General features: G+C 43.1%; 1 protein-coding gene and 1 pseudogene across 1 annotated transcript in view; one reads left to right on the forward strand and one right to left on the reverse strand.

Moving 5' to 3' along the window:
* Positions 1–13,864, forward strand: part of GLB1 (galactosidase beta 1) — a 114,990-nt gene that overhangs the window by 59,887 nt on the left and 41,239 nt on the right.
* Positions 5,982–6,929, reverse strand: LOC108542764 (protein SEC13 homolog pseudogene; annotated as a pseudogene).

Consider the following 13,864-nt stretch of genomic DNA (forward strand, 5'->3'; position numbering starts at 1 on the left):
GGAACTTTTTTCTTTTTTTTTTTTTTTTTTTTTGAGACAGAGTCTCGCTCTGTCGCCCAGGCTGGAGTGCAGTGGCGCAACCTCGACTCACTCCAAGCTCCGCCTCCCGGGTTCACGCCATTCTCCTGCCTCAGCCTCCCGTGTACCTGGGACTACAGGTGCCCGCCACCGCACCTGGCTAATTTCTTGTATTTTTAGTAGAGACGGGGTTTCACCGTGTTAACCAGGATGGTCTCGATCTCCTGACCTCGTGATCTGCCCGTCTCGGCCTCCCAAAGTGCTGGGATTACAGGCGTGAGCCACCATGCCCGGCTGGAACTTTTATTTTTAGGAATTATTTGAGATTTGGGGTGAACATGGATTCTTCCGGAGAGAATTAGCATTTGCTTCTGGCAGATACCAGGGAACATTACACCTTAAATTAAAACTTAAATTGAGGGATTTTTTGTACTACAGAAGCAGTGTGAATTTTAGCTACAAATATATCTGAGGGCCGATTGTGAATATGAATTGTTGAAGGAGATTTGTTTTCTCCTTATGTATTGCCGTGTAACAAAGAACCCCTAAACCTAGTAACTCAACATAACAAATATTTATTATATTACAGTTTCCTAGGATAAAGGATCTAGGAATGGCTTAGATAGATGTTATGTCTAAGCTACTCCTAGGGCTATTTTTTATTTCTATCAGTTTATAGAGTTTTAAAAATCAGCATTTTCAAGATGCCATTCCTTATTTGTATGTATGACCTCCATCATTTCTTTTGAAAAATCACCTGTCACTTTTTTTCATTTGATGGTATAGGTCTTTTTTTCTCTAGTGCTTTTAAGATTTCCTTTTCATCTTTGATTTTTAGGAATTTTCCTATGGTATGCCTATGCATAGTTTTCTTTATATACATCTTGTTTGAGGGTGTTTGAACTTCCTAAATCTATGGCATTACTTCTTTTGTGGATTTTAGAACATTCTTGGCTATTATCTCATCCAATGTTATGTTTACTTCATTCTCCCACCTTGCCTTTCAGAACACCAGTGATATGTGTGTTAGACGTTTTTTCCTGTGTTCTGTGTACCTCTTAAGCGCTTCCATTGTTTCTATCCTTTCCCCCCAACATATTTTAGTTTAGATTTTATTCTGACCTATCTTCTAATTTATTAATCCTCTTTTCAACTGAGTGAAACCCATATTACAGACTCAATTTCAGTGATTGCATTTTTCAGTTCTAGAGTTTCCATTAGATTTTAAAGATTGTTTCCAGTTCTCTGCTGAAATTCCTTATCTTGCTTTGTTGTATGTTTATTGGCATTATTTTAAGCTATTTTCAGATTATTACAATACAATACCATGAAGTCTTATGGGTCTGTTTCAATGGTTTTTTGTTTGTTTGTTTGTTTTTTTGAGACAGAGTCTTGCTCTGTTGCCCAGGCTGGAGTGCAGTGGCACAATCTCAGCTCACTGCAACCTCTGCCTCCCGAGTTTAAGTGATTCTCCTGCCTCAGCCTCCTGAGTAGCTGGGATAACAGGCATGTACCACCATGCCTGGCTAATTTTTGTATATTTTTTTAGTAGAGATGGGGTTTCACCATGTTGGTCAGACTGGTCTCAAACTCCTGACCTCATGATCTGCCCACTTCGGCCTCCCAAAGTGCTGGGCTTAGAAGCGTGAGCCGCTATGCCCGGCCCTGGCTTTTTTTTCTATTCATTTTTGATCAGATAGTGTTGTCTCCTATATGTTGGGTTTTTTCTCATCCAGAAGTCAATAAAACAAAAAAGAAAGAGATAATTTGGGTTATATATGTTTTTTCTTCCAAAAGAGATTTACTTTTACTTCTACCAGGCAGTTAGAGTAGAGAGAGATCATCTTCATGCAATCAGGAGTTAAGCTAATTTGAAAGTGGGCTTCTGTCTTCTTGAGGGTTGGTCTGCTTCTGGTTCACTTTCTTAGGGGTCTCAACTGAGAGCTTGAAGTCTTTACCAGGGTTCCTTCTCCATTCTGATCTCTGAAGTCCCATTTTTATCTTCTCAGCCCTAGAAGACTCTCAGAAGTTGTGTTCGGCTTCTAGCCTCTCAGTTGGACTTTGTGAATTGGCAGATACCTTGATAGGAAAACTAGTAACAAATATCAGACTTGCATCATGGCATTTTCCATTTTTTTGGAATTGTAACCACTTAATTCCTTTCTGCTTTGGTAGCTTTCTGATGCCTTCAAACAGATATTTTAAAACATCTTGTACAATTGTTCCAGGTGTTTTCCACAGGAAGATTTGTCAACAAAAACCTAGTTTCAGAGATTTACTTACTTCCTAAGAGATTCTCCAGAATTTGCTATCCACAAAGGTGTTAACCTTCAGAGCACAGGGAAAACCTTTCACAAATTATTTTTCTGAGATCTGTGGATCATCCACTTAATCATTATGCAAACATTCAGTACCAGTCTTGCAGATGCTGTGTTAAATGCTAGAGGTGAGCAGTAAATCTACCATGGTCCTATGTTGGAGGGGTTCCCAGAAGAGATCAATTAGAATTTTTTTCTTTAAGCATCCCTCTCACTCCAGAGTTTCTCCAGATAGACTGAAATCACGTTTAAGCAAGTTTTAAAGATACGGCAGATGTGTAATTTGTTACCTCTCTCACCAGTCTGGCCTTTTTTTTTTTTTTTTTGAGGAGTCACCCAGTATTGTGTGAGAGGTAGAGTCACAGATTGGAGAAGCTTTGGAGAGGGACAGAACAAAACTTGAGTGTTGACTCCAGTACTCAGTGGGCAAGGTACCCTCCTTCCACGTCTGTGCAATATGGTTAGCACGTCTTCTCAGAGAAGAATACATAGCAGTTATTTTTATTACTGTTTTTCTTCACTTATGTCATTGTAAAATTTCAAACTAGAGTTAAATATTCCTCTGGAAAGTCATGCCTACTTATGCTCAAAGCCTCTGTGGACAGTTCCCTTTAGTAGCTGCAGTAATCACTATTGCTCAATTGCTCCCGAGAAAATCAAGGAGGAAGTAATACTTGGCCATTCTACTAGTTTTTATGTGGCGTCGAGACCCAAAGGGTATCTTGTTACAGAGAGTGTGACATGAGCACTGTAGTTTTCTCTAGATAAGAGTTACTGTTCCATGTTTACTTTGGGTGTCTTCTATCAGCCAGGACTACTGATTTACTTCATTTGATTATAACGCCTGTGGACTTATTTCTTTTATAGACTATTGCTTCATTTCACAATCCACTTCAGGTTTATTTATTTTCTCAACAGATTTGTTGAGGTATAATTCACATACATTTCTCCCATTCGAAGTACACCATTCATTGTTTTTTGGTATATTATTAATTTTTTAGGCCAGGTGTGGTGGCTCATGCCTGTAATCCCAGCACTTTGGGAGGCTGAGGCAGGCAGATCACCTAAGGTCGGGAGTTCAAGACCAGCCTGACCAACATGGTGAAATCCCGTCTCCACTAAAAATACAAAAATTAGCCTGGCATGGTGGTGCATGCCTGTAATCCCAGCAATTCAGGAGACTGGGGGAGGAGAAGCACTTGAACCTGGGAGTCAGAGGTTGCAGTGACCTGAGATCACACCACTGCACTCCAGCCTAGGCAACAGAGCAAGACTCTGTCTCACAAAAAAAAAAAAAAAAAAATTAAATTTTGGTAAAATATATTTAAAACAAAATTTGCTGTTTTAACCATATTTAAATGTAAATTCAGTGCCATTAGTTATATTCACAATGTTATGCAGCCAACACCATTATCTATTTTCAAAACTTTTTCTTCCTTCTGGACGGAAACTCTGTAACCATGAAGCAATAGCTCCTCACCCTCTCCTCAGCTTCTAGTAGCTCCTAGTTTATTTTCTGTCTCTGTGAATTTGCCTATTCTAGATATTTCTTATAAGTGGCGTCATAAAATATTGGTCCTTTTGTGTCTGGCTTAATTCACTTAGCACAATCTTTTCGAGGTTCATGTTGTAATGTGTCAGAATTTCATTCCTTTTTATGGCTTAATATTCCACTGTATGCATAGATGTATTTTTAATTATTCATTTTGTTCATCTGGTGATGACCATATTGGTTGTTTCCATCTTTTGGCTATTTGAATAATGCTGCACTGAACATCAGAATACAAGAATCATTATGAATAAGTGTCTGCTTGTCATTCCTCTAGGGACATACCTAGAAGTGAAGTTGCTGGTAGGCTTATTTTTAGAATTATTTTCTTTCTGAAATAGTGAACTTTCCTAATGTGGAAAAAATCAAATCAAGTTTTACAACACTTATTTACATATGCTTTATTGCATAAAATATCACTTTACATTTTACCTTATCATAACAGCACATTTTTATTCTCTCATACTTCTAGCTACTTCTTCCTGCCATCCCCTATCCCTGAAACTCCACACACTTTTCTTGACCTTCCCTTGCTCTTCTGATCGATGGTGGATAGTCTTACACGATCACCCTCAATCCGTCTGTATGCGGCTGTTTAAGAGGCCCTGCTCTATGAACCACTGCTGGGACCATTCTCACTGTCCCACTCTGGAACCAGAGCCAGGCAGAAGAATTTTAAACTTTAGTATTGACTGGCCAGGAAGGGATCTTACTTCCAGTCTGATTTGGATCTTTCATGATCTCCAGTTCTCTTTATGCCCTTTGTCATTTCTTCTTCTCACTGTCTAGTATAAACCATCACCCTTACACTTTATCCTAATGTACAGGAGACACTGTCTCCTACTTCACCAAGAAAATAAATGCTATCGAATACACCAAGTTAAGGAGCTTGAATTATAGGTAATGGTGCCTTTGAATTAGTTTAAAGAAGAAAACGATACAATCGGCTGTGCATTTCAAAATGGCTATTGGATGAGACAACAAAAAGGAATGTGTAGTTAGAATGAATCAAGAAATCATTACAAATTCTAAGTGTCTTAGTCAGTTTGAGCTGCAATAACAAAGTACCACAGACTGGGTGGTACTTGTTTCTCATGGTTCTGGAGGGTGCAAATGCCAGCATGGTTAGGTTCTGGTGAGGGCCCTCTTCCACACTGCAGAGCACTGACTTCTAAATGTATCCTTAATTATAAAAAGGGGGCTAAAGAGCTCTCTGGGATCTCATTTAAGGTACTAATCCCATCTTAAAGTCCCTACCACATAATACCATCACCTTAAGAGTTGGAATTTTAACATATGAGTTTTGGGAGGACACAAATGTTCAGTCCATAACAAAAAGATTAAATGATTAAAATAATCACAAATATCACTTTTTTTTTTCTTCTTGAGACAGTGTCTTGTTCTGTTGTCCAGGCTGGAGGGCGGTGGTGCAATCATGGCTCACCGCAGCTTCAAACCCCTGGACTCAAGCGGTCCTCCTGCCTCAGCCTCCTGAGCAGCTAGGGCTACAGGTGTGCACCACCACACCTGACTTTTTAAAAATTTTTTTGTAGCAACGGAGTCTCCCTATGTTGCCTGGGCTGCTCTCGAACTCCTGACCTCAAACAATACTCCTGCCATGGCCTCCCAGAGTCCTGGCATTACAGGCATGGGCAATTGTGCCCAGCCTACAACATTTTTTTAAAAACATCATTTGGTTTTATTAACTGCTTGAAACCTCTACCGTTCTTCATTCCTTACCTTTTTTTTTTTTTAATAAGCAATATGTCTTTATTTAGTGACTTTGGAAACAACGCCTCCCAAATAATGCCTGAACCCAAAGTTACATGAAAATGGCTTAAAATATTTTAAAATAATAGATTTGAACACCATTTGCAGTTTCTGCCTCATAACATGAATGCTTTCAGCTGGACAGTAAATTACAAACCATCTCTGATCATGTTTAGACAGATTAGATGATCAATCTGTGGTTGCATTTGTAACTACCCCTAGGAAAAGAATCTTGTTGGAGTTGGGAGCTCCTCACAGTTGCTCAGTCAGTTGGCCCAGGATGAGGCAGTCCTGGAGCTGGCAGGTGGGAGGCTCCGCCTGTCTTGTCACTGCTTGTTCTGCTGGCCCTCTATGACTGAAGCTGACACAGAGCCCTGGCCCTTGTTGACATCACTGATACACACCCACTGCCCGTCAGCCAACTGCTTCCACAGGGTCACCTTATTGTCCCCACCAGAGATGGCCAAATATTGGCCGTGATGGACCTGCCCACATGCCACATGACATCATTGAACTTGTGCAGCAATATGGGAGGCCATATATTTCCCAAGGCATCATCACAGGTCCAAATGAACACACGACCATCCTGGGAGCAGCTGGCCATGGTGCTGGTGGGCAGGCTGATGGAGGGGGCCCAGGCCACATTTCAAACCCAGTCACTGTGTGCTTCCAGCTTCTGCTCCTCCTTCCACTGGCCATCCTTGAAGAGATTGTCACCACCACCTGATGCAAACTTCTTGACATAATTGGGTTTCTGCCTGGACAGCTGGTCTGTGAGGCTTCCAGGTACAACAGCAGGGGTCCAGCTGACAGCATTGCAGCCAATGGTGTGAGCGTTGTTGATATTCTTCACTTCCCATTGGCCTTCCCCTGTATAAGTCAGCAGGAAGATGGCCCCATCTGAACTCCCACAGTCCAGGATTAGGCAGTAGTCATGGGGGTCCCAGCACACAGTTCACTGAGGAGTCATATCCTGAGGGGTCGTGGGTCTTCTCCCAGGTGCCATTTTCCTCTTTCCAGATAATGACTTTCCAATCGTAGGAGCACAATGCCAGGATATTGCCATATGTGGGGTGAGCCCAGGCCACATGCCACAAGGACTCTCATGACTTCTGAGGTTGGCAATGAGGATCTGCCCTCCATTGTGCACTTTGAAGATTTTGACGGATTTTTCTGATGAGCAGGTTGCTCAGGCGGGTGCCTTAGTAGTCCATCTGAGCATCATGAATCATGTCCTTATGGGAGGTATCCACAGTGTTAACTACTGACACCATGATTGCAGCGTGGCTGCTCTGGGGACGTGGCAGCTCCTGGTGGTGCTTCCCCATTCCTTACCAGCTTTTTTTTTTTTGAGACAGTCTCACTGTCTCACCCAGGCTGGAGTGCAGTGGCACAATCTTGGCTCACTGCACCCTCTGCCTCCCAGATTCAAGCGATTCTCCTGCCTCAGCCTCCCGAGTAACTGGGATTACAGGTGTGCGCCACCATACCTAGCTAATTTTGTATTTTTAGTAGAGACGGGGTTTCACCATGTTGACCAGGCTGGTCTCGAACTCTTGACCTCAAGTGATCCACCTGCCTGGCCTCCCAAAGTGTTAGAATTACAGGCGTGAGCCACCCCACCTGGCCTCTTATCACCTTTTTTTAGCAACAGTGTTTGCCTCTTCAGATGGCAACAATGTTTGTAATCTTTGCCTCTAGAGAGAATAGAAATCTTTCTTTTTAGCCTGGCTGATTGAAATTTGTTTAGTATTGATAGTTTAGAAAAACAAAAAAGCTTCACATTTTGTTACTGATAATATTATATAAATGTTTAAGATTGTAATCAAAATTGGGGAACTATCTCTCCAGTTTGTTCATATATGAGCTGTAATTTTTGGAAGAAATTTTCACAGACAGGTTCTGGCCCCATACATTTCAAACCTTGCTTCTCCACAACCCATGTACTTCCGGGGCTGGGTGCCTTCAGGCATGATTATATTGTACTATGATGCTAAGTGAGTCAGCACATTGAGTGGAGGGAAGATCCATTAATCATAACTTACCTACTCATGAAAGTAACCAGGAATTGTATCAATATATCCTACTGTACCCATGTAAAGTAAATCCCTACTTTAACTGCTTTTTAGTTGGGTCCCCAAAATGCCTATAGCAACTGTAAAACCTCCCAAAGGAAGAGGACATTTGACACAGCGAAGCTGGAGCAGAAAGAGACAAGGATGCTAGCTTGTTATGGTCAAATTATCTTACTTTTGCAAGTTTTACAAAAACATGTGACAGTGTGAACATGCTGGTGGGATTCCTCCCTTGGGGCACTTCTGGATGCAGCTGCCACGGTAGCCTAGGAATGAGACGATGGCAGGGTCATCAGGGAGTGGAGAGGAAGCAATCAATTTGAAAAACATTTAGGGCTGGGCACAGTGGCTCTTGCCTGTAATCCCAGCACTCTGGGAGGCCAAAGTGGGAGGTTTGCCAGAGGCCAGGAAATCAAGACCAGCTTAGGCAACATAGTGAGACTCTGTCTCCACAAGAAAATTAAAACATTTAAATTAGGAAAGAAAAGTGTTCAGGAGGTAAAATTGATAGGATTTTGGTGATTGACTGAACACAGATGTGAGAAAGAATGAGGAATTGTTGATTTGTCCAGGTTACAACCTTAGTTAGATAACTAGGTGGGTACTGGGATCGGCACCTGAGATAGAGGATTGCAGAGGAGGCCCTGGCAGGGACAGGGGAAGCAAGTTCAATTCTGGGCTTGTTCAGCTCAATGTTTCCAGAAACATCCAGGTAGAGAGATTTCTCCATAAGCACCGACACTTAATAGTAAGACACTCCAGGGAGAAGTCTGAAAGGCTGGCGCAGATTCTGGGGCCATCAGTGCAAATGGAAGCCGAAGTCCAGGGAGAGGTTGAGACTGCACATGGGGAACTGACGGAGGAGGAGGATGGGCCAAGCAAAAGACAAACCCAGGGAATCCAAAGCTTTAACCACTGGGCAGAGTAAAAGAACCCACAAAGGAGACAGAGTCTTTAGAAATTGCCAGGCTCAGTGGCTCATGCGTGTAATCCCAGCACTTTGGGAGGCTGAGGTGGGTGGATCACCTGAGGTCAGGAGTTTGAGACCAGCCTGTCCAACATGGTGAAACTCCGTCTCTACTAAAAATAAAAAAATTAGCCGGTCATGGCGCACTCCTGTAGTCCCAGCTACTCTGTCGGCTGAGGCAGGAGAATCGCTTGAACCCAGGAGGCGGAGGTTTCAGTGAGCCGAGATCACGCTGTTGCACTCCAGCCTGGGTGACGAGCAAAACTCCGTCTCAAAAACAAAACAAAAAAAGAAATGAATGTAATTCAATAGCTTATGATAGATTGCAGCTTAACATATCATATTTTCCCTCTTTTTGACATTTCTGGTTTGAAAGAGAAATTAACTACAAGATTTAGTGGAGATAAATGTATTTTGTTTTTGTTTTTGTTTCTTTGTTTGTTTTTGAGACAGAGTCTTGCTCTGTCACCCAGACAACTTCCACCTCCCTGGTTCAAGTGATTCTCTTGCCTCAGTCTCCCAAGTAGATGGGATTAGAAACATACACCAATGCACATGGCTAATTTTTGTATTTTTAGTAGAGATGCAGTTTCACCATGTTGTCCAGGCTGGTCTCAAACTCCTGACCTCAAGTGATCCACCCGCCTCGGCCTCCCAAAGTGCTGGGATTACAGGTGTGAGCCACCGCACCTAGCCAGTGGGCTCTTTCTTATGAGACTTTGTAGATATTCCATTAGCTGATTTGTTAAAGGATCTTCAAAATATTTGCTTGCATCAAGTAAGGGAATTGGATGGTAAATATCCCCTATATATAGCTCTACCTGCCTCCTTCCTTCATCAAAGACTCAAAAAGTGGAATATGTCTCCTCTTTAATCCATTTCAAGAGCACATTAGATGGTGATGGGCAATATATTTCACTGACATGGACTCCTGGGGATAATCTCCCAGCAGGTTGCATAAGCCTATGCTCAGTGGTAAAGGCCCTCAGGCGGCTCTCTTCATAACAATCTTCAAGGCATGGCAAAGCTCATGACATTTGCATTCTAAAAGGTATTTGCTTTGGTGTGGGTAAAACTCAACCAAACATGGTTAACACTTTGACCTCGGGGATGAACCATAAAAATATAGGGCAGCGACCTCCTCTTCCCTACCGATTCCTGAGAGGGGCAGTCGTGAGTTTATTTTTGTATGCTGTCAAATCAACTTAAGACCCATTTTAAGAGTTTTGTTTCTGTTCTTTATAAGGATTCCATCAAAGTAAGAGTTCCGCTGATTTTTTGGAAACGGGTCACTGTAAAAATTAATCAAGTGGTAGTTGAGGACCTTGATAATTGGAGTGGATTCTGGGATTCCCAAAGGTAGTAACTGAGCTTAGTGGTGAAGAGGGGATGGGAGAAGAGCCACAGTGATTTTTCTGTACTTCAAAAGCTTAATGAAGTTTGAAATTTGATCCAGGATTTGTCTACACTGGCTGATTGATCATCCTGCTCTGTTCATGACTGGAATGCCATTGGCTTGATATGCAGACACAGCTGTCTCTTGCTGATGTATAGTGACATGCGCATCCGTGTGAAGAGACCACCAAACAGGCTTTGTGTGAGCAGTAAAGCTTTTTAATCACCTGGGTGCAGGCGGGCTGAGTCCGAAAAGAGAGTCAACGAAAGGAGATAAGGGTGGGGCTGTTTTATAGGATTTGGGTAGGTAAACGAAAATTACAGTCAAAGGGGGGTTGTTCTCTGGCGGGCAGGAGTGGGGTCACAAGGTGCTCAGTGGGGAGCTTTTGAGCCAGGATGTGCCAGGAAAAGAACTTTCACAAGGTAATGTCGTCACTTAAGGCAAAGACCAGCCATTTTCACTTCTTTTGTGGTGGAATATCATCAGTTAAGGCGGAGCAGGGCATTTTCACTTCTTTTATAATTCTTCAGTTACTTCAGGCCATCTGGGTGTATATACGTGCAAGTCACAGGGGATGCAATAGATTGGCTTGGGCTCAGAGGCCTGACATTCCTGCCTTCTTATATTAATAAGAAAAATAAAACAAAATAATGTTGAAGTGTTGGGGCGGCGAAAATTTTTGGGGGGCGTTATGGAGAGAATGGGCGATGTTTCTCAGGGCTGCTTCAAGCGGGATTAGGGGCAGCGTGGGAACCTAGAGTGGGAGAGATTAAACTGAAGGGAGCTCTTGTGGTAAGAGGCGATATTGTGAGGATGTTAGAAGGAGCATTTGTCGCATAGAATGATTGGTGATGGCCTGGATGTGGTTTTGGATGAATTGAGAAACTAAACAGAAGATACAAGGTACGAATAAAAGAAAGAGAAAAAATAGGTATTAAAGGACTAAGAATTGGGAGGTCCTAGGACATCTAATAGAGAAAGCCTAAGGGGATTCAGCATAATTATTTACTTGGTTGGTGAGTTTTTAGGCTCTAAGTTTTTGGGGTGCAGTTCAAGTTGTTCTGGTGTCTGGAATGAGACTGGGGCTTAATAAAAAGGAGTGTCCACACAGGAGCTCAAACGGGCTGTAACCTGTCGCATTCCGAGGACAGGCCTGAATTTTGAGAAAGAAAAGTGGTAAAAGTATTGTCTAGTCCTTTCTAAGTTGGTGACTGAGCTTGGTGAGGTGTGTTTTTAAAAGACCATTAGTCCATTTTACCTTTCCTGAAGATTGAGGACGGTAAAGGATATAAAGGTTTCACTGAATACTAAGAGCCTGAGAAACTGCTTGGGTGATTTGACTAATAAAGGCTGGTCCGTTATCAGACTGTATAGAGGTGGGAAGGCCAAACTGAGGAATTATGTCTGACAGAAGGGAGGAAATGACCACGGTGGCCTTCTCAGACCCTGTGGGAAAGGCCTCTACTTATCCAGTGAAAGTGTCTACCTAGACCAAAAGTATTTTAGTTTCCTGACTGGAGGCATGTGAGTAAAGTCAATTTGCCCGTCCTGGGCGGGGGCAAAACCTCCAGCTTGATGTGTAGGAAAGGGAGGGGGCCTGAACAATCCCTGAGGGGTAGTAGAATAGCAGATGGAACACTGAGAAGTGATCTCCTTGAGGACAGATTTCCGTGATGGAAAGAAAATGAGAGGCTCTAAGAGGTGGGCTAGCGGCTTGTAACCTACATGGAAGAGGTTACGAAATGATGACAGAATAGAATGGGCCTGTAAGACTGGAAGGAGATATTTCCATTGGTCTAAGAACCATTTGCCTTGTGTGCGAAGAGATTGATAGGTGGAAGTTTCAGCGGGGGAATAGGTGGGAGTGACCAATGTGAAGAAGAAAAACTGATAGAAGTTGGAACACTAGCTGCTTTTTTAGTTAACTTATCAGCATAAGCGTTGTCCTGAGCGATGGCTGGGGGAAGAAAATAGATTTTGGAAGTTATGAGAACTGTAGAGAGTTGAGCATAGTTGGTGATTTTTAGGGCCTCGAACAGTAAAGCAGTGGCAGCTGCTGTATGCAGACATGAGGGCCAGGCTAAAACAGTAAGGTCAAGTTGTTTGGACAGAAAGGCTACAGGATGCGGTCCCAGCCCTTGTGTAAGAATTCTGACCACACTAACCATGCCTAGGAAGGAAAGGAGATGTTGTTTTGTAGAAGGGATTGGGGTTTGGGAGATTAGTCAGACACGATCAGCAGGGAGAGCACGTGTGTTTTTATAAGAGAATTATGCCGAGATAGGTAACAGATGAGGAAGAAGTTTGGGCTGGACTGAAGTAATGGGGCTGTCTGTGAACCCTTGCAGCAGTAGAGCCTAGGTAATTTGCTGAGCCTGTTGGGTGTCAGGGTCAGTCCAAGTGAAAGCAAAGAGAGGCTGGGATGAAGGGTGTAAAGGAATAGTCAAGAAAGTATGTTTGAGATCCAGAACAGAATAATAGGTTGTGGAGGGAGGTATTGAGCACGAAAGAGTGTACGGGTTGGGCACCACAGGGTGGATAGGCAAAACAATTTGATTGATAAGGCTCAGATCTTGAACTAAACTGTAAGCCTTGTCTGGTTTTAGGACAGGTAAAATGGGGGAATTGTAACGGGAGTTTACAGGCTTTAAAAGGCCATGCTGTAGCAGGCGAGTGATAACAGGCTTTAATCCTTTTAAAGGATGCTGTGGGATGGAATATTGGCATTGAGCAGGGTAAGAGTGATTAGGTTTTATGAGATGGTAAGTGGTGCATGATCAGTCGCCAAGGAGGGAGTAGAGGTATCTTACACTTGTGGGTTAAGGTGGGGAGATACAAGGGGAGGATGCAAAGGAGGCTTTGAACTGGGGAAAAAGGCAGAAATGAGGCATGGCTGTAGCCCAGGAATAGTCAGAGAAGAAGATAATTTAGTTAAAATGTCTTGACCTAATAAGGGAGGTGGGCAGGTGGGGATAACTAAAAAGGAGTGCATAAAAGAATGTTGTCCAAATTGGTGCCAGAGGTGGGGAGTTTTAAGACGTTTAGAAGCCTGGCTGTCAATACCCACAACAGTTATGAAGGCAAGGGAAACAGGCCTTTGAAAAGAAGGAAATGTGGAGTGGGTAGCCTCCGTATTGATTAAGAAGGGGACGGACTTACCCTCCACTGTAAGAGTTACCCAAAGCGTCTGTGATGGTCCAGGAGGCTTCCGAGGTGATGGGACGCATCAGTCTTCAGCCACTAAGCCAAGAAGGTGTGGGAAGAAGTCAGTCACAGAGCTTTGGGCCAGAGCTCCAGGGGCTCTGGGAGTGGCTGCTGGGCAAGTTGAACAGTCCGATTTCCAGTGGGGTCCCACACAGATGGGACACGGCTTAGGAGGAATCCCGGGCTGTGGACATTCCTTGACCCGGTGGCCAGATTTCCAGCACTTGTAGCAAGCTCCTGGGTGAGGAGGTTCTGGAGGAACCCCTGGCAGCTGCGGTTCAGGTGTTTGGAGTTCTGTACTGTAGATGTGGCTGGGGTTTGTCTCACAGTGGAGGCAAGGAATTGCAACTTAGAAATAAGTTGCTACTTGGCTGCCTTTACTCTATAATTGTACACCTTGAAGGTGACATTCATTAAGTCCTGTTGTGAGGTTTGAGGGCCGGAATTTAATTTTTGGAGCTTTATTTAATGTCGGGAGCAGATTAAGTAATAAAATAAAATGCATATTAAGAATAAGACAGCCTTGGCCGGGCGCGGTGGCTCAAGCCTGTAATCCCAGCACTTTGG

This window comes from Rhinopithecus bieti, unplaced genomic scaffold (assembly GCF_001698545.2).
Source record: "Rhinopithecus bieti isolate Rb0 unplaced genomic scaffold, ASM169854v2 scaffold_22039, whole genome shotgun sequence".
NCBI lineage: Eukaryota > Metazoa > Chordata > Mammalia > Primates > Cercopithecidae > Rhinopithecus > Rhinopithecus bieti.